This window comes from Nannospalax galili, unplaced genomic scaffold, assembly GCF_000622305.1.
Source record: "Nannospalax galili isolate Female #2095 unplaced genomic scaffold, S.galili_v1.0 scaffold619, whole genome shotgun sequence".
Classification (NCBI taxonomy): domain Eukaryota; kingdom Metazoa; phylum Chordata; class Mammalia; order Rodentia; family Spalacidae; genus Nannospalax; species Nannospalax galili.
This window is the reverse complement of record NW_008344186.1, coordinates 438,890-458,474: the sequence shown is the minus strand read 5'-3', so window position 1 is coordinate 458,474 and position 19,585 is coordinate 438,890. Positions and strand designations below refer to the sequence as shown.

Here is a 19,585-nt window from a genome sequence, read left to right as displayed (position 1 = left end):
AACTTATTTCTAACATGGAACTGCAGAATATCTGGCATATTTGGCAGCTCTTGCTTCTCCTAAATCTGAATGTGTGTACATGCTCTGTATACACAACTAGACGGACAGAGTTGCCAACAGCTTTTTATTTTTTCAAAATTGTTAATATGACCTAACTAATTTTAAGTTATTTAATCGACACATCGATACCAACTGTTATTTATATTTTGTAACATGTAATTTTAAAATATTTTCTTAAGACATGAAAAATCCATTTTTTACGTAAATATAAAATATTTAGTAGAAATATTTGCAAACTTTGTATACTTTAACTTCAATTATGTATTTTATTTTTAAGCCTTTAGGTAACATTCTTCACACACTTCTGTGAAGGGCCAGATAGTGAGACCTCATAGCTACATGTCTCTGCTGTACTTTTTTGTTTTGATTTTTTAAAACTCTAACTCTTTTAAAATGTACTAAACAGACAATGCCCTAGCTACTCCTTTAGGTCACTGCTGTCAACTAATTTGATTTGCTCATTCCAATGCACTTGGCCTTTCCAGAGTGCCCAAACATGGGTGGTCACAAATCAGTTCAGGCATCTCCACTATTTTCCCAAAGCAGTCATAAAAACCAATCTTTCACATTTTTTTCCATCTTGAAGGTGCATTTGTTAGAGAACTGAACTACTGCATCAGTAGTACCCTGGCTCGATTTAAGTGCTTTAAAATCTAGACAGGGTATGTAGGCCTCCACTGTCCTCTATCGCCAGCTCCTACCCTGCTACATCAGGGCCAGGCCAGGCCAGGTACCATGCTGCAGATGACAGGCACAGGTATCTCCAACTACCCTGGAGATGCCCTCTGCTGGCAAATGACAACAGCTCACCCATTGCATGCATGGTGCAGTCTTAGCTCACACCCGATCCACGCTCCCAACAAAGCAGGCAGGACTGTCTCAGGAGTTGCCTCCAAGACCAGGGGAGGCAAGAGGGGTCTGCCAAGAAGACCAAGAACCGGGAGTCCTTTGGGGAGATAAAGCTGACCCACACAGCATTCCAGAAGCTGTGTGGAGGTCCCTGTGGTGGCACAAAAATGTATGAATGTCTGGGATGACAAGCAGGGCCCAATTTGAAAGGACCCTTCCAGTAATACCTTAGAACTTCATCCAGAGAATCATGGAGAAGTCCACAACTACATCCTGCAATGAAAAGGAAAGAGGGTGGGAAGTAAGGAGACAGGGCTGGAGGCAGTGACAGCTGTACAGCAGGGAAAGGAGGTGATGGCTGGGAGAGGGCAGCCTGGCAGAGAAGAAAGGGCACAGGCTCTAGGGCCAGGCCTCAGTGGGCAGAAGAGAAAAGGATGCTTCCCAGGGGAGGAGCTGATGGCAGAGGCTGCAGAGCTCAGGTCCTGAGGGGGAGCTGCAGGGATCAGCTGATGCAGGGTGGAAGCTTGCTGTTGTTCCTGCTCCCTGGGCTGCTGTGAAGCAGACCAACATGGGCTCATCACAGAGAGGGTTCTCCTGAGCTCGGGAGTCAGGATGGCAGTGTCCTCCTGCCTTTTCTGCATATAGGCCAGAGTCCCTTGTTGCACTTTTCTCTCCTGATTAGGTCCTGCAGAAACTGTCTTAGCACATGTCTGTGTCACTGCCAGGGGAGCCCAAGCCTGGAAACATCTGCCTGGCTCTGGCTTCAACACAGCCTCTTCCCACCCATGAAGCCCCCACCTCTCAGGATTCTTACCCATTATTCTTGGGCTGTCTGCAGGGGATTGGGCCAAGTCTCCTCCCTATACCAAAGTCTGTAGATGCTCAGATCCCTGACATAACATGGTACAGTAGCTGCATAAGACCTGTATATATCTTTCCATATACTTTAAATCGCCTCTCAAAACTTCTCATACAATGTTAATTTTATACAATTGCTTGTTATACTGTGCTGTTTAGAAATGACAAGGAAAAGTCTATAAACGCCACGGGTGTGTTTTTTCAAACATTTTCAATCTGTGGCTGTTGAGTCTACAGAAGTAGATCTCACAGATACAGAAGAGGGTTATTAGGGGAGAGCATTCAGTCACACCCAATACCCACAAGCAGTTAATTCACCCTTAATGCCTTTTATTTAGACAGTGCTTATACCCCCTAAGGCTGCTAGGGCCTTGGGAATTTAGGAGCACAGGATAATTCAGGAGCACAAACAGTAAAATCCAAGGAGAGAATAGGAAGGAGGCACCTTCAAGGCTGTCATCTGTCCCTTGGGAAGCAAAGGAACACTTTCAGACAGATTGGGGGCTGACTTTGGTGGCAACACTGACAGGTCTCCAGTGTCACACCAAGAGAACTGTGTGCCAGACAGACAGCATGGCCACATGGGAGGGGTAGCTAAGAAGGAGCCCACAGTCGGCAGATGTGCCTGAACATACCGCAGAGGGGTCAGCATGGCCACGTGGGAGGGGTAGCTAAGAAGGAGCCCACAGTCGGCAGATGTGCCTGAACATACCACAGAGGGGTTAGGAGGGGCTCGCAGGCCTCGGCACCAGCATCAGAGCAATCTTATCCTATCCCATGGCTCTCGGGAACCTGTGGAGTGAGACCATAGAGACTGCAGGCATGGCTAGGGGTGCCTGGGCAGGGGCAGCTCTTCTTTGCTGCCACTATGTCCTCACTGTGCCCCTGGGAGGCCTGTCTAATAAGGAGATGGCGCATTTTGGAAAACATCCTGTCACCCAGTCTCCAATGGAAGGTAGCAGCTTTACAGTTTCTTGCCAGAAATCACTGTGGACAAAAATTCTAGCTGTGGCCATGTGCCTTGCTTAGCTACCCACTGGATGTCCAATCCCACAGTCAAGATCAGCTGCATGGTGCATCTCCAGCCAAAGAGTCAAAAGCAGCCACAGGAATGAGCACCACAGAAGACCAACGCTTAAAAGAAAAACTAGTACCCTTGGTTATCTTCATAAGGCACTGGAAAGGCTCTTCGGCTCACCTGGGTAAATGGAACCACTTGCCATATTTAACACTGGAGGCTCAAAGTTCAGGCAACAGTGGGTAAAAATGGATAAAAGACTGAATTTCTTCCTCTTGCACAGGGCTGTTTGGATCTTGGAGGGCACAAACTAGTGCAAGCCAATAGTCCTGGCTCCATGGTTGACGTATCTTTGGCTTTCTTGAGTCAGTATGATTTTTCTTTTTACTCTAGTAGTTTAACAAGGCACATGGTGCCCTAGTTGTGGGAACTGGGGTGCATGGCCTGGGGGAGCTCTGCTGGCAATGGTGCATTTAGCACATGCTGATTTACTCTGAGTCATTCCACAGTCTCCAGAGCAAAGTCACATCCTAACTGTATGTGCCATTTTCTTCTTTTTCCTTCAATTTCTTTCTTCTATCTTTAGAATTAGTTAAGAGAAACATCAAAGCAGAAGCCTGATTCATGAAAGTCAGGAAACCACTGCGGAATGCAGTCATCTAGTACCCTAGGCATGGCTTCCTTGGTAATCACACAGATGGTGTGAAATGCTTCAAAGCCTTTTCCAACTTAAAAAGTGATTCAGTTTCCATCTTCAGCTGCCATATCTTTGCAATTTACTAACTGTAATTTTAGGGGAATGTCATAAATAGCTATATATCATATAGCATCTGACATTTCTGGTAACTATTTTTATCTGTATCCTCAAGTAAAGACTCTGACTCTAAATTTGATGTTCTTAGAATATTAATTTAGGATAAAACTCTTAAAATTATTTTCCTACTCTTATAGGAAAAAAGTTTATTCTATTAAAATTCTAAACTTTGAGTCAGTTATTCATTGGTTATTTTCATAAATGGATGCATGGAAAAATGTAACATTCTCCAATACATTATCAACATACTTCAGAACTATCTGTCAATAAGAAAAATAGCAAATATTCCTTAACTAGTATTTACTCGAGTCCTACTAGGCACCAGGAGGTCCTAAAATGCTCAAGACACATCAGTGGACACAAAGCTGGTGCAACAGATTTCATGAAAGACATGTTCTGTCAAGGACAAGGTAGTCAGGGAATGTTAGACAACTACATGACAGTGCGCCCTGTGGGTGGTAGGAAGATACTTGGGTGGTCAGCATGGGGTCAAGTGTCTCTACTCTGGCAGGGATGTAAACCTCAGGCTGGTGAGGAGCTGGCCATGAGCATCAAACATGCATATTCTGCAGGTGACACCTAGAGGCAGCCAGGCACTGTCATAAACAACTGTAGAGCAGCTTGTCAGAATGAAGGCAAGGGTCCCAGAGTTCAGTTTGTGGGCAAGGTGGTAGCCACTCAGCAAAGGGATTGAAGCAGGGCTCTGACCCAGAGTTTTCAATCTGGTTCTGCCTCTGATGGATGGGAGTCAGGGATAAGGCCCGACACAGAGACACAAATCAGGACTAGGGTTTGGTAGTGTGTGAGGCAGAAGCAAGCAGCCTACCGTACTGAAGCAGTCATAATCTGCCTCGTAGGGGTGTAGGATTCAAGAGAAGTGTAACCTAGGGGAAGGAGAGTAGAAAAGGAGACCACAGGGTAAAGGGGCAGCAGTTGGGTGTCCCAAGATCCCTAGAAGGACCCAGCTGGGCAGGACTCAAGTCTGGAAGTCAGGAGGAAAGTCTACACTGAAGACACAGGACTAGGACTCCATCTGCAGAGGTATCCTGGGTGATGAACACAGACAGGCCTGGATGAACAGGGGTCAGGCAGAGCCAGAAGAAGCACTGCAGGTTACGGGGAGGAGCACCTCAAGAAGCAAGCTACTGTAAGTGCCTCAGTGACCCCATCCACACTACACACATGTACCAGCTCATTTAAACCTCACCAAATCTCAATAAGGAAACTCTGAAGTGGCTGTATGAGGGGAAATAGACACCCACTAATTGCTTTATAGCCATTCAAGGCATGTCTGTTGAGAGTGGAGTTGTGCAGTCTCCAACCTGCAAAGCTGAATGCATAGCCATGGTTATAGCAGAGGCTAAAGCTAACACCCTGACCGAAGGCCCCTCCACCTCCACTGGGCCAGGCCTGTAGGCAAGTGCTCACTCTCCTGCTTCCCTGTCAATCACAGATGGTAACCCTGGGACAAATCCTGGGCTTACATGGGTACAGACCTGCTTGGTACTGGCAGGTCTGCCTCAGTTTCAGTGGCTCTCAAGCCCTCAGGACTACTGCTGCTCTGAGGGGCCTGGGAGGCACAGGGAACCAGCTTCTGAGACTGTGGCTGAGGGGCAGAGCCACAACCAGCAGGCCAACCTTGGGACTCAGACTCTATCTACAATGACACTGCCCAACTAAAGCAAAAACACACTTGCTCCAAGTTTTCTCTTTAATGAGTCATGACTTCTGCACCAGTAAGTGGCAATAATGCACGCACCTTCTTCAGGGTAATAAGCCTGTACTTTCTATGTTAAAGTGGAGGGAGTAAGTCTATCTACTTGCTCTGCCCCAACAGTGGCTCAACAAACATCCTCATTCACTGTGTTGCTGGCCTGCTCCCTCCACAGTGATCCTATAGCACCACCTGCTGTTCAGAAGTGGCTACTCACGAGGCCCACCCTGGAGCAGCTCTGGGTGAGGTCAGTTGACACCCAGCAGGTACTGCTTGGAATGGGTCCTTAGTACCCGCTCTGGTGCTGCACATTTGTGATGTCATAGAATGCCCCATTTAGACAGGGTATGCTGTGGCCAGAGTACCTACTGGGACATGGAGGCTGACTACAGTGGGCAGGGGGATGGCGTGCAGGCCAAATTCATGCTTTCTCCCTCAGTCGCAGTTTGTGGGGTAACTGCACATTTTTCAGAATATATATATGGGCTGGGCGTGGTGGTGCATGCCTGTAGTCCCAGCACTTGGGAGGCAGAGGCAGGCGGTTCTCTGTGAGTTCTAGGCCAGTCTGGTCTGCATAGTGAGTTCCAGGCCAGCCTGGTCAGCATAAAAGTACCTACTTAAAGCCAGGTGTGGTGGCACATGCCTTTAATCCCAGCACTCAGTAGACAAGGCAGGCCTGGTCTACATAGTAAGTTCTAGGCCAACTGGGGCTACAGGGAGACCCTGTCTCAAAAAGACAAAATAAATAAATAAATAAATAATAAATAAATAAATAAATAAATAAATAAATAAATAAATAAAATAAACCTTTCTAAATCCCATCTCAGACTTGTACTCTACCATGAGCACATACACAGGCCCTGCCTAGCACCAGTCTCACATACCACCAGGATATTAGTACTTTCATACCTCACCTTGCTACTGGCTGCTCCTGCCTGGGAGGGAGTTCACCCCTGTAACCTGTCTACTAAGCACTGACTCAAGACTCCTGCACAAGGTTCCACTCCAAGTTTCTGGCAAAGCCTTCTACCTTGCCAACTTTGACCTAGGCTCATAACTCTGCTCAAGACCAGCAGAGAGCATACATGCTGAGAGCAAGGAATCACTGACCCTGACCCTGTCCTCTGTAGAACCACCCTTTCTCAGTGTGCTCAATGGTCCTTGACCAACACTAGCCACAAAAGCCTGACAACTCCGGGGAGTCACAGAAAGATTACACCAAGTATCACATCAGACCAGACCAAGGAAGGAGGCCACGATGGACAGCTCCCTGGCCATCGCTGTCATAGGTGAAGACGGCCAGGATCTTTGGTCTTCCAAGTTTTCCATCCCAGCCAGCACTAGGAGGTCTCTGCCAGTTGCTTCTACAGGACACAGTGCTACAGCAGTGATGTGGCAAGGGTACATTGCTACATCTCCATGGGCCCCTGCGTATGGACCCCACTTGGAATCAACCAGGAAGTTTAGGTTCTCCAGACTCTACAGACTCCTTCACGTACCCATAGATGCTACAGCAGTTCAGCACAGAGGAAATGACAGTCAGCTTCCAAGAGCTAGCTACTGCCCAGCCATGCTAGCAGCTGAATCTTTACCATCTACACCACACTTTGGTGAACAGTCAGCTGCTCTTGGGAACTTAGACATACTGAAAATCCAGCTACTTAGAAAACTTCAAACTTAGTGCTCTTTAAGCCAAGTTTTACTCAAGTCTTTAATGAAAACACTGTCAATCATGAACTCCAACATTCCACATCTGCTAGCTTATCCAGCCATAGACAAAGCAAAGGCTGCATTCCCTTCCTCCTCAGCACAGGGCTGCCTCCATACCTACCCAAAAGCAGAATCCAGGGCAAGTTGAGCCCCACATACCTCCTCCTGAGAGGCACTGGCTCCTCATCAGAGGCTACCCCATGGTCTCTTCCCTTCTTGCACAGCGGGCAGTCTGTGGTGGATTGGAGCTCTCCACTCCCAGGTAGGCCCAAAGGTTCTGCCCCATCTCTCCCCAAGTCTGCAGTCAGGCCTACCCACAGGGCCTGTTGGGTAAAGGTCTGAATGGGTATGGAGTGTAATAAGGATTTTTCTACAACTTATTTCTAGACTACTAAAAGCTGAAAGTCCCCTTGTAAGTAGCAATTCCATTTTTTCCCTGAGTCCAGAGAATGTACAGTTTTTCCTCTCAGCTCAGGCCCTGGATCTAAGAAAAGAGTGCTTAGAGCAACACATTTCAAGGAGAGGGTCCCTGCCCATTCGTGATCATGCTAGGAGACTGCAGAACTTTCCTTGGCACCACCAGGGGGCATGGCATGAAAGGTAGAGCCAGGCCATGGGGACAACGGCAGTGTTTCTACAGAACAGCCATCAAGGCATCATGCTGTTAGCTTGTCCATCTCTAAACAGGACAAGAAAGGGTGGCCTCGGCTTCTCAACATGAGGTGAACCTTCACAGAGTCACAACAGGTTAGCAACTGCCCTGGTTCCATGCTATCATGGGGAATTTTGGAGAAGAGTTGTGAGTGCTAAGATCTTCAGGTGGTGCTCAGCTTCATTCCAACTCTGTTACCAAGCACTATCAGAACATAGGGCAGTAGCTTCCACCTGGTTCACCCTCCAAGGACCTCCAGAGCGCTCAAGGCCCCTGGCATCATGCCCTATCTGCCACTGGTTCTAGCAAACTAGTGTGCCCCTTTTTTTTCTTTTTTGGTCTTTTTCAAACAGGGTATTCCTGTAGCCTCAGCTGGCCTAGACCTAGAACTTGCCTATGTAGACCAGGCTGGCCACGAATTCACAGAGATCCACTTGTCTCTGTCTCCCAAGTGCTGGGATTAAAGGCATACAACACCATACCCAGCAATGTGCCCATTACTTTTTCCAACTTACCTAATAAACTCTGAGCTGTGGTCCTCAGGCTCCTTAGCTCCAGAAGGCATTTCTGGTCCCCTGCTTCCCTGTCCTCCAGCATTGCCTGGTGGATACAGTCAGCCTGCCTCTTCGAGTCTTTCTCATTAGCAGCTACCCATTGCAGTTTAGTCAGTTTGACCTTTCCTGCAGTCCCTGGGGTCCCAAGATGGCTTGTCCTTTTCTTTGTCTTCAATGGCTGCTGTTTTTATTCATAGCTATCTAGTCTATGACCTGTCCCTGTCTCTGCTTGCAGTGGGCGCTACCCCCTTGGCACTCACAGTCCCACACTGGGTCTGAGGAGCAAGAGACACAGGCTGTGGTTTTTGTTCAGGTGGCAGATGGGCACAGGGAGCCTCAGCAGAGAGTGTCCATGGTTCTCATCATGGGAAGCCTGGGCAGGATTGTTTCTAAGTTTGGCTCCTAGTTCCAGATAGAAGGGCAAATAAAAGTGCTTTTAAAACTCTCTGAATGACAGAGGCTGCCTGAAAAGCTATCCTAGTTCCCTGTAAAGCTGCAGTGCAGACAGAAATGAATTCTCTGACCTTAGCAGCTGTTCCAATCAGCTGACTACATTAAGGCCTCCTGTAAACCAACATGAACTAATCAGGCTGGAAGTAAACTCACTGGTTCTCCTATAGAAATTCTTACAGGGTTTCTGTCTGTGTTCCCAAAGCTGGGGGTTTCTCCCGACTAGTAAGCAAGCAACCAGCTCCTGAGCAGTCAGTGTCCTCTGATCCAGTGCAATCATGTCACTGTCTACTGGAGCACACTGGGTCCCGTGGGCTGAGGGCTCTGTCTTTCACACAACCCCACTTCAGGCCTAGCCTCAGGTCCAGGCCTCTGGAACTTCTGACTGATAAGCCAGTGTTCTCATGATCCCTACTCAGAGCAGCTCCCAGAATTCAGAGACACTTTACTTACACTTTACAGTCTTTTAAAAATATTTTTTACATTTATTTATTTATTTATTTATTTATTTATTTATTTATTTGCACACATATGTGCGTGCATGTTATAGCATACACATGGAGGTCAGAGGACTACTTTCTTGGGTTATTTCCTCCTTCTACCACGTGGATCCCAGGAACTGAACTCAGGTTGTCAGGCCTGACTGCAAGTGTGACTTTACTCACTGAGTCATCTCACTGGCACTCTAGTTTCTTATAAAAAATATTTTGAAGGACACAAACAAGCAGCCCTTGAAAAGCTTCCTGGAGCGAAGTCTGGAAGAGTCCTGAGCATAGGGTTTATCCCTAGGGTTCTGGGTGTACCCCTCTCAGCTCATGGATGAGTTCTTGCTCATCTTCCGATCACTGCCCTGGCAGTCTCGGGTCCCTGAAGCCTTCCAAAGCACCAGACCCTGGAGATACACCCACACTTGACATGAGCTCCAAACTGTGCATGCAGCTCCTCAAGTGGCCAGAGCCACTCAGGCAGATGGCTGCACTGTGAGAGCAGGCCATGTCAAGGGACGCCAGTGGCAGCAGCAGATGGGAGCATGTGCAGTGGCTTGGTTATCAGTGATGTGGGTCTTCCTGGGCTTCAGAGAACAAACAGGACCCTCCTAGAAACAGCTGTATGCTGCACCAAAAAGCTCATACTGGGGCTGGAGAGATGGCTCAGCAACTAAGAGCACTGACTGCTCTTGCAGAGGACCTGGGTTCAATCCTCAGCACCCACACTGCAGCTACAAACCATCTTTAATTCCAGTTCCAGGGGAATCCGAAGCCCTCTTCTGACCTCCAAGGCATTGCATGACACGGGTGTGCTCATTTACATGTAGGCAATACACTGATACACACAAAATAAAAATAATAAATATTTTTTAATTAAAAAAAAAAGGCTCATACTGATGAAGGGTCTGTCTACAGTTACACAGGGCTGAGATCCCTGCTTTATATACACAAGCACATTGATGTCTCCCTATCTTTAACATGTGCTAGGTTTTTCAGCAATATAATCACCACAGGAAGAAGACAAGACTGTACCTGCCTCTGTCAGCGAACCTCGGGGCACAGAACACCTCTGACAGAGGTAACCCTGGGCCATGCACCATTTCTCAAGGAACAAGCCAAAGTAGGATAGCCAGTCCAGCACTAAACAGAAAGTTGGAGAGGACTTCTCTTCCCAATCAGACATTTGTTAGCCAAAAGCTTCCATGTTTGCTTGTTTTTTTACTTAAAACCAACTGAAAACAACAACAATAACAACAACAACAACTGCTTGCTACTAAAATTAGCTCACATTGCATGAGACAAGAGCAATACATGATTTCTACTCTGCACTTCCTCATGCAGAGCCAGCAGGAGGAGACAAGCTCCACAGTGCCAGTACTTATCATTCCAGCACTCAGCTTTGCTTTCTCAGACGTGCTTTACCTGTCTCCTGCGGCCAGGTTTTCTTCTTTTCCTTTAAGAACAATTTATTTGTACAAAAGGATATAAATAATTCATTCCTCCAGAGCATGCAACTTGACATACACAACATAATTAATGCAAAGCTTTACTTCTGTGGCATTTTAAAAATAGGTGGCCATCAATTAATGCAAAGCTTTACTTCTGTGGCATTTCAAAAATAGGTGGCTCAACGTGGCAACATGAAACCTCAGGCCTCTTCAGACTCACTTCAGCTCTGGGATCCTCAGTGTCTTTCAATAACCTTTGGTTACAGAGAAAATGGAGCTGAAAGATGGGCCACAGGCAAAAACAAGACTAACCGCTGATACATCAAAGGCCATGATTTTGTTTTTCCTACCCTCTGCCTGCTCATGTTCCAGAAAAAGGAAAAAAAATCAGTAATAGATGATGATAAAATCTCCTTTTAAAGTTCTGTTACTTTCTGGGGCTGGAGAGATGGCTCAGTGGTTAAGAACACTGGTTGGTCTTGCAGAAGACCTGGGTTCGAATCCCAGCACCCACATGGCAGCTAACAACTGTCTATAACTCCAGTTCCAAAGGATCTGACAGCCTCTTCTGACCTCCACGGGCACTGCACGACACGGGTGCACTTACATGCAGGCAATACACATATACACATCAAATAAAAATAATAAATAAAATAAAAAGTTTTGTTACTTTCTGTGACATTTACAGGCACAAAAATAACAGGTGAGACCTTTCCTGGCACAAATTCAAAGCCCAGTACTGGTCAGAGGTAAGTCTACTGCTGTTCCCCAAACATGGTAACCTTGGGGGATTGTGAGCTGCTCTCCTCTGTCTATACTCACATCTTGGTAACCTCACCTACTCCCCTGACTCTGCTACCCAAGGCTCCCCAATTAGTGGTACAGACCAGTCTTGCTCTTAATGTCCAGTGGGGGGCTCATATTGGAGCTGCCACATAGGTGCAGAGCCCCAGGGGCTCCTCAACACTATCAAGTGATGGACCAGTGGGCCCAGGAACACATTGGTGCCACAGGTATACAGTGCCCTCTAATGACCATGTTCCTCCCATCTTTCCTTATCTCTTAGTGTTCTGGAATCAGGCCATAACTGAGTTGCCCTTACCTCACACTAGTGTTTTAATTCAGTCTTGGCCTCAGCATCTCACAGAAGCAGATGCTAACTCAACTGACAGTCATCAAAACCATGTACTGGGAAAACGTCATGTAATCGCCTTAAAGAAAACAGTAATGGATAGTAAAGGGCATCAACAAGGCTCGCCTAGTGCAGGGTGCAAAGCACTGACTGGAACATCAGTGAGGTCAGGGTTAGACACGGAATGGCTGGAGTCTGAGGTCTAAAGGTGATCTGAGGCCATGGCAAGACATGAGTGCACTAAGGGTAACAAACTGTGATGGAAATTATTATTTAGTGAGATGCATTTCAAAGGCAAGCCAAAGGACTTAATTAAGCTGTTTTTGTTTGTTTGTTTGTTTGATGCAGGATCTTGTTATACAGCCAATGCTGACCTCGAACTCTGGATGGACTGCCCTGGCTCAGCCTTCTGAAGGCCAGGAATTAAGGTTTCTGCCACCTGGCACAAAAGTAATTTTTTGTCAGATATGATTTCTAAAGGTTTTTACTTACCTTGAACTTTGTTTGGTGTTTATTTTGGCTCAGATCCAGAGGCAAAGCTCTTTCAGGGCAAGCAAACTGAGGTCACAGCTCAGCAGAGCTAAGCTAGCAAGTGTGATGCATCAAGCTGGTTCTTTCTTCATCCACGCCTTGAGTTCGCCACACCTAGCCTGTAATAAAAAGATGCAATTACTTGACACGTAGTACTTTATTCAAAATTAAAGGCTTTCCACCACTTTAGAAATGAACTCTAACAATTCTCATTTGTCTGTTTGCAGGCTGGCCTTGGACTTGAGGTCTCCCCTGCAATCCCCTCCCCAGGGCTGAGGTTACAGGCATTGCACCACACCAACATAACAGTGTAAGGTCTTCTTCTACATATCAGCTTCACATTCTTATGAATTTTAATAGGGGATACACAGTAACCAGTCAGGCCTTGGTTCATCTGCCCACTGAAGTTGGTGCACATGTAGCACCCACACTTAGATCTTGCTAGCCCAACAGACTACCATAACCAGGCAGCAGCATTAGGAGGGAAGGAGGTCACAGGGAAAAACTTGGACATACTTATTTTCTTTAAAATAAAATGTGCACACCTATAACTCATGCGCACACATGTATGTGATGGTACAGATGCAGAAGCACAGATGCCCAGTCCTCACTCTAGAGGCTGAGGATGGTGAAATGGTACCTATAGCCCATTTCTCTTCAGTGTGCTTTCAGCTACTGAGCTGTTAAGGGTCTTTCTGCACCACACAGTGCACTCAGGACCCTTCCCATACAGAGCTAGATATCTTGGGAAGCCATGTCCAGGGGTAATTGGGTTCCTGAGTGGATCCTGGCAGAAATAGTCAGGAAGCAAGGATGAGGTATGTATAGTGCAGCTTAGTTTCTAACTCTGCACACTGGGTCAAGGTCTCACAAGAGCTCCCTGCTGCCAGGTCATTGCTGCGGTTCCTCTGAGGGATGAGGTGAGGCAAGATCTGCCTGCAAGCCTCTCTACTGTGCCTCACCTAGATCCTTCTAAGACCTGCTGCCAGCTCATCTGCAAGTGCGGATCTAAGGCCCACTAAGAGTAGGGCTCCCACTGCCCTGCACTCATAACACCAAAGTCAATGGCTTCCTCACAGATAATTTACTGGTCCAGACCTGTGGGCCACAGAGCCATCCTGCCCAGTACAAAGGCACCTGGGCCAAATGCCCAGAACTGCTCCTTTATTACCCTGCCATACCTGCATGGGCCTCTGTTTCCCAGAGCTACCTCACTGCATCACAATCCAGTTCCACCACGCTTCAGAGAGCAGTGGTATTCAGTTGGGCTAATTGATGAGGGCAAGCCTGGACATGATGCCTCAGTGGCACCAATCTGTAGAGCCACAAGGAAACAAAATACCACTCTCCTGACACTCACAGAGGGAAGAGACCTTAGGCATCTTGTGAGTCCCACAGGCCAGGTGATCACTCTGCCAATCAAACCCAGTGGGCATGCTTACTGCTTTGTGTCGGGTCTGTGCCTTAGAGGCTGTGGGCTCCCGCTTCCTATTTCTTGGGGATTGTCTCTGGGAAAGCCAGTCACTATGAAGCAGTGTGAACTAGCCATTTGAGGCCATGTGGAAAGATGGCCAGCCAGCAGGTGCCAGTCACATCACTGCAGAATCCTCCTTGGGCAAGACACTGAAACAAGGAACTTGGCCAACAGCTAAAACCAAAGCTCCAGCCACCAGGCTACTTTCAAACATGAAGTAACCCAGTTGAGGTACCAGTCACCACTGGGTGCAGGATCCAAGTTATAAGTATCATAACTTGTTATTTTACATCGTAAGTTTTGAGAAGGATCATTAGGCAGCAAATACTAGCCAAAACAGAATTATTCCTTCAAATTTTGGCAACACTAAACATACAATAAGAACCTCCTTTCTAAAAATTCTGTGAAGTTAAGTAAAATGAACAAATTCCAAGGAAAATGCATATTTATCAAGACTGAGAGAAACACCTGACTAAACCACACATGAAAGAATCAGGAAAACAAATTTATTCCACAACAAACTCTGCATACCTAGAAGGCTTCTACAAGGTCAACACATCTGTCAAGGTGATGGGAAAGGTAAGAATTGGTTAGTTTCATGCAACCAGATGTTCAAGTCCTAAACAAGAGGTAAGGAAACATGACCCAACATGTGGGTTATGCTGGGAGTGTATGGATGAAAGTGCAGGTAAAGTCAGTTACAGTGATCCACCATACTAACAGGTAAAGTCAGTTACAGTGATCCACCATACTAACAGGTAAAGTCAGTTACAGTGATCCACCATACTAACAGGCAGGAGAAATGTGAGGGCTACGTGACACCACCTACAGTTTCTTCTCAGAAAAGCCAAACCATAGACTCATGGGTGCACGCTTACATGGCGAACTATGTAAAAACCAACAGAATTTCAAACAAAGCACAGGGTAGAAGATACTACCAATGAGGGAGGGTGCTGTCAAAGCGAAACATGGAAGAAACTCAGTGCCAGTCCCCATTTAGTCCAACCTGGTGATGGGAACACGGTCGTGCAGTTAAAATTATTCTTTTATTTTAGTGTTCTTTTGCACAGAAGAAACACCCACAATAAAAGCGTATTTTTTAAAAAATGGCACTGGAACCTTGAAAAATGTCTATGATGACAACTGTTTTACAGAGCATCATCTACAACTGCTACAGGCTAGCCAATGGCCATTTGCCAGACACTGCCACCAGCTGGACCACCTATAGCACGGAACAGAGTCGAAGACCCACATGTACAGGTCAGTCATGAGGGATACAGCAAGCCAGAAAGGTAGCTGGCGGCTCTATATTCCAAGCAAGGGAGAAGAGACACCGAGGAAGGGACTAGAACTGGGGTGGGAGCACAAGTGAGCACACATGTGGTCCATGTGACTCTTGTGCTTGTGCAGACGTGTGGACTGGTGAAACGAGGCACCCTAAAGGGTGGAAGGAGACAAGCGCACCCACTGACACCCCCAGGAGAGCTGGCCCCTCCCTACTTCCGGAGCTCCTCTTGGTGGCTGCTCTGAGTCTCAGAAGCCCTTTCTTTGCAAGTCTCTCCAGGCTCGCCAAGCTGGAGGGTGACTTCAACAGTGTGCACACCAATACCAAGGAAGGTGGATAGCAACAGCAAAACAGTACAAATTGTATCAGCATGAAGTAATCACAGTCCTTGATGGATTTGCTGTACCAGTATTAACTGTATTGATTAAATGAAGAAATCACATTTCTTCCTAAAGTGATATTTAGCATCATAATTTAATTAGGTTGTGGAAATTAGGGTTTTGCTCTGCCAAACACTAAGTACTCTCATTTTCTACCTTGCAAAGACATGAAACCAATCACCATTACATGAGCGTGCAGTTAAACAGTAAGCTCACTGGAAGAGTCACTGTTTCCAGATAGCTGTTATCCCAGGACCTATAGAAACAGAACAAGACCAGCTGATGAGCAGAAATAAAGTCACCACTGCCTGGAAGGATGCTAGGACCAAAGAGCAACCTCCCTAACTAGAGAACAGTCTCATGCTAACCTGGTCCTGAGTATGGGCAGCCATCAGAGGAGGACTGAAAGTCCACAGGCACAGAGAGGAGAGGATGCAGGCCAGGGGGTAGGGAAGAGATACAGAGATGCCACCTCAGCTGAGAGCCAGGACTGTCTGGGTGTTGTAAGAGAGGTGGGTGGAAGGCCCCAGGCAGGTGTAGGGAAGAGAGATGCTGTTTGTGTTTCCAGAAAGAACCCAGTCAGCAACATGAAGTGTGCCAGAGGTGTGAGGTGGAGACTGGGTGGCAGCAAGCAACTCTGCCAGAGGACTCAGTGACCAGCACCTAACAGAAAAGAGACCTCGAAGCCGCACCCATGCCTGGACTCCAAAAGGACCAGGAGGGATTTTCAATAAGCAATGCAGAAAATCAAAAGAAAAGAGAAATTTTAGAAGCTTCCTGGATTGTTCTGAAGTAGGCAGCTGTGAGCTGCAGCCCATATCCACTTGCAGCTCAGCAAGGACAGTCCCTCCCTGCCTAGCAGTTACAGCCTAGGACAAAGGCTCTGCTGGTTCACACACCACAGGGCAGCAAAGTAACTGTTGAAACTGTAAGAACACCTGAGAGCACGAACCCTTCCTGGAGGGACACTAAGGGGACACACAGGAAGCAAGAGTATGTTTCAAGAGTTTGTGCCAGCTTGGATTTAGCTTTCCTTGCATGATTTAAACTCCAGTTAGAAAATAGTTTGTGCCACGCGTGGTAGCGCATGCCTTTAATCCCAGCAGGATTGGGAGGCAGAGGCAGGTGGATCTTTTTTAGTTTGAGGCCAGTCTGATCAACATAGCAAGTTCTAGGCCAGCTGGGGCTGCAGAGAGACCCTGTCTCAAAAAGACCAGGGGTTGGGGGAGAGAGGGAGGGGGAGATGTGTCAAAGACATGTCTCTGTTGCTACTAAAGACTGTTTAGCCGTGGGATGGGCGTGGCTCAGCAGGAGAGCACTTGCCTAGCATGAGGAAGGTCACAGGTTCAATCCTCAGCCTAGAAGGGAAGGAAAGAAAAGAAGGGAGAGGGGGAGGGACAAGGTAAGAGATGGAGCATGCTCGGGGAGAGGAGGAGGGGGAGAGGGGGAGAGAGGGAGAGGGAGGGAGGGAGAGAGAGGAAGAGGGGGAGAGGGAGAGAGAGAGGTAAAGGAAGAATTAAACAAGTACAAATGCAAATGAAAGGAACTTTCTTTAACAGAAAGAATAAAAGAGATCTGAGACTGAAGTCCAAGGGGGTTGTGAGAAATCCTGATGGCAGCCAGAAGGGCCAACGGACTTGTCCTGGGCAGGTGGGGACCAAAACAGGCAAAAAACTCGAGGTTGAAAAGATGAATAATCCCTGAATGTAAGAACCTGTGTAACTAAATAGTCACCAGCTTTACCTCCTCACACCCACAACTTTGTCTCCATAGAACCACCAACTTCACATCCACATGCTCACAGTTCTCCATATACCACAACTTCACCTCCAAACACCCAATCTCCAAACCTGAGGCTATTATAACCGGACTCATATTTACCAACAAATTCTCTTAATTAAAATTCAGGAGAAATTGATCTGTTTCTATAAGCAATGTCATACTCTGAAAGCATTTGGTAAGGCTATATAACAAATACTCAATATTAGCATTTTACATGTTACAACACCGTATCTGACATCCAGCACATGGAGGTGAGCTGCCTGCACAAGATAGCCCTCTCATCACTTCTGAAAGAAATCCTGCTCCTATAGGATGCACTAAATCAAAGCCTTAAACCAGTAGCTCTCACCCCTCAGGAAAGAAGCTTCTTTTTGAAACAGAGACTATTATAGAAATCTATAACTGGTCTAAATGCAAAGAATAATTGACTGTGGAGTGTCCCAACTGATATATCTACATGTAACCCAACCTCTATACCCAAGGTTCAAGGAACATTGTAGAAGGGAACAGAAAGATTTTAAGAGCCAGAGGACCAAGTCACTCTGTATGCTGCTAGACAGAGTATTCCAGACATGACAGAAACGCTGCACCCACAAAATCTCAACAGCATGGTTGCCTGAACAAGTCCTGAGTAATGACAGTAGCAGCTGACATACTACTGTGGCTGGGGGAAATTTTACAAGATTCCACCTCAAGATGAAAAGCTACAAGTAGTTAATGCTGCTGAGGGAGGATCAGTTTTCTCCAGGGATGGACTCCTTGATAGGTTATCCAATCCCAAGTGCTCAGCCCTGAACACTTGAACATACAAGTAACACTAAATGAACTCAGCAGTCACAAAATTGAGAGTTGGGGGGTCATGGGAGGAGGTAGAGGGGAAGAAGGAGGGGTAGAAATGATTTAAATACAGTACTAGTGTATGAAATTCTCAAAAAACAAAAAAGTTATTTAAAAGTCTTTAACCAGAGCACCAGACAGGGCAGAGAGAGACAAAAAGAAGTTCATGGAAGGAGATGCAGTGAGAGCTGAGAAGCAAGGGAGCCAAGCTGGAGGGGGCTAGCTATGGAGTCCTACCCCAGGTTAGGCACCAAAGGGGGAAATGTGCTCATGTGATATGGAGGGGCAAGCAGGAGACCGAAGCTGTGTCCACCTATCAAAACCTGGTTGAGTAGCACACAAGAGATAGGGGTCAGGCCCAGGATCAAAGTGAAACAGCCTCAGCTATGCTGGGGGCCTTCAAGAAGCATCCCTGATGGTAGCAAGGCAGGTGTCCCTGGAAGGCAAGGCTACTGCCAAGTGCACAGACTAGAGGCCCTAGACCATGCGGCCAGGTACCCAAGAAGTGTTCATCTGCCCGTCCAGGGCCATATCTCTCTGTACCAATGGTACAGTGACACTTGGCAGAAGTAAAATCACATCCTGCCTGGGAAAACTCATCACCACCTGGGGCTCCCAGAATCCACACAGGTTACTGTCTAAAGAGGGCAAGCAGCTTGTACTAAGAATGTGAGGAATGAGGAAAAAGAGCACCAAGAAGACATGCAGGGCCTCAGGCTAGACTGTCACCTACATGGCAGACATGAAATAACCACTCAGAAATTGATAGAAACAGAAAAGCAGAATGACCAAGTGGACTGGGGTGGGGAGACAACCCTCCAGAAATAAAATACAATGACTATAATTAAAAATTGAATGGACAATTTAACAGCATATTAGACACAAAGAGAAAAAGTAAACTGAGGAGAGGAATGGGAGGAATGATCCAGAATGCAATGTAGAGGTATCTAGAAAATGTAAGAGCTGGAGGCGGAGTGGGATCTAACAGAGCATGTGCCCACTATCTTAGTTAGCTTTCTGTCCCTGTCTGAGGCTCAGTTTTGGACTATGTGGCCTGAAGCAACATGGTGCTTGGTGAAATAGTACACTGCCATGCAGTCTGTGACAGGGCAAATCCACCTGCCTCATAGCCAGGATGCTGTGAGCAAAGGGAGGGCCAGTGTTCCACAGTTCTCTCCCCAAAGACCAGACTGCCCATAAGGCCCCATCTCCTACAGGTTTCACCAACTCCTGATAGCACCATAGGAGCCCCCAAACTCCAGAACACAATCTTTTGGGGGAGCCACTCTCAACTCAAATTGTAGATGGCAGAGTAAACACAAATAACCACAAACCTGGCCCATGAAGAGAGAAATGAGGCAAAGGGGCCAAAGCCACAAAAAAGCAGAGGGGTGAGATTCTCGGTCAAGTAGCCAACACAGCTTTCCACAGAGAGGACAAATAAAGGTGTTCCAGACAAACTGCTCCTGGGACAATGCGCCACCACAGGAAATCCTAGGGGACATTTCAGAAGGAAGCAATGTGTAGAGACACTAACAAATGAAACAAA

General features: G+C 46.8%; 1 protein-coding gene across 3 annotated transcripts in view; it reads right to left on the bottom strand.

The window, feature by feature from the left end:
* Adarb1 (adenosine deaminase RNA specific B1) overlaps window positions 1–19,585 on the bottom strand; it is a 139,641-nt gene that overhangs the window by 65,603 nt on the left and 54,453 nt on the right. For all 3 annotated transcript variants that reach the window (XM_008840430.3, XM_008840432.3, XM_008840431.3), the window contains exon 2: window positions 12,240–12,397. The gene's annotated coding sequence lies outside the window, so the exon portion shown is untranslated. The remainder of the gene's footprint in view (window positions 1–12,239; window positions 12,398–19,585) is intronic.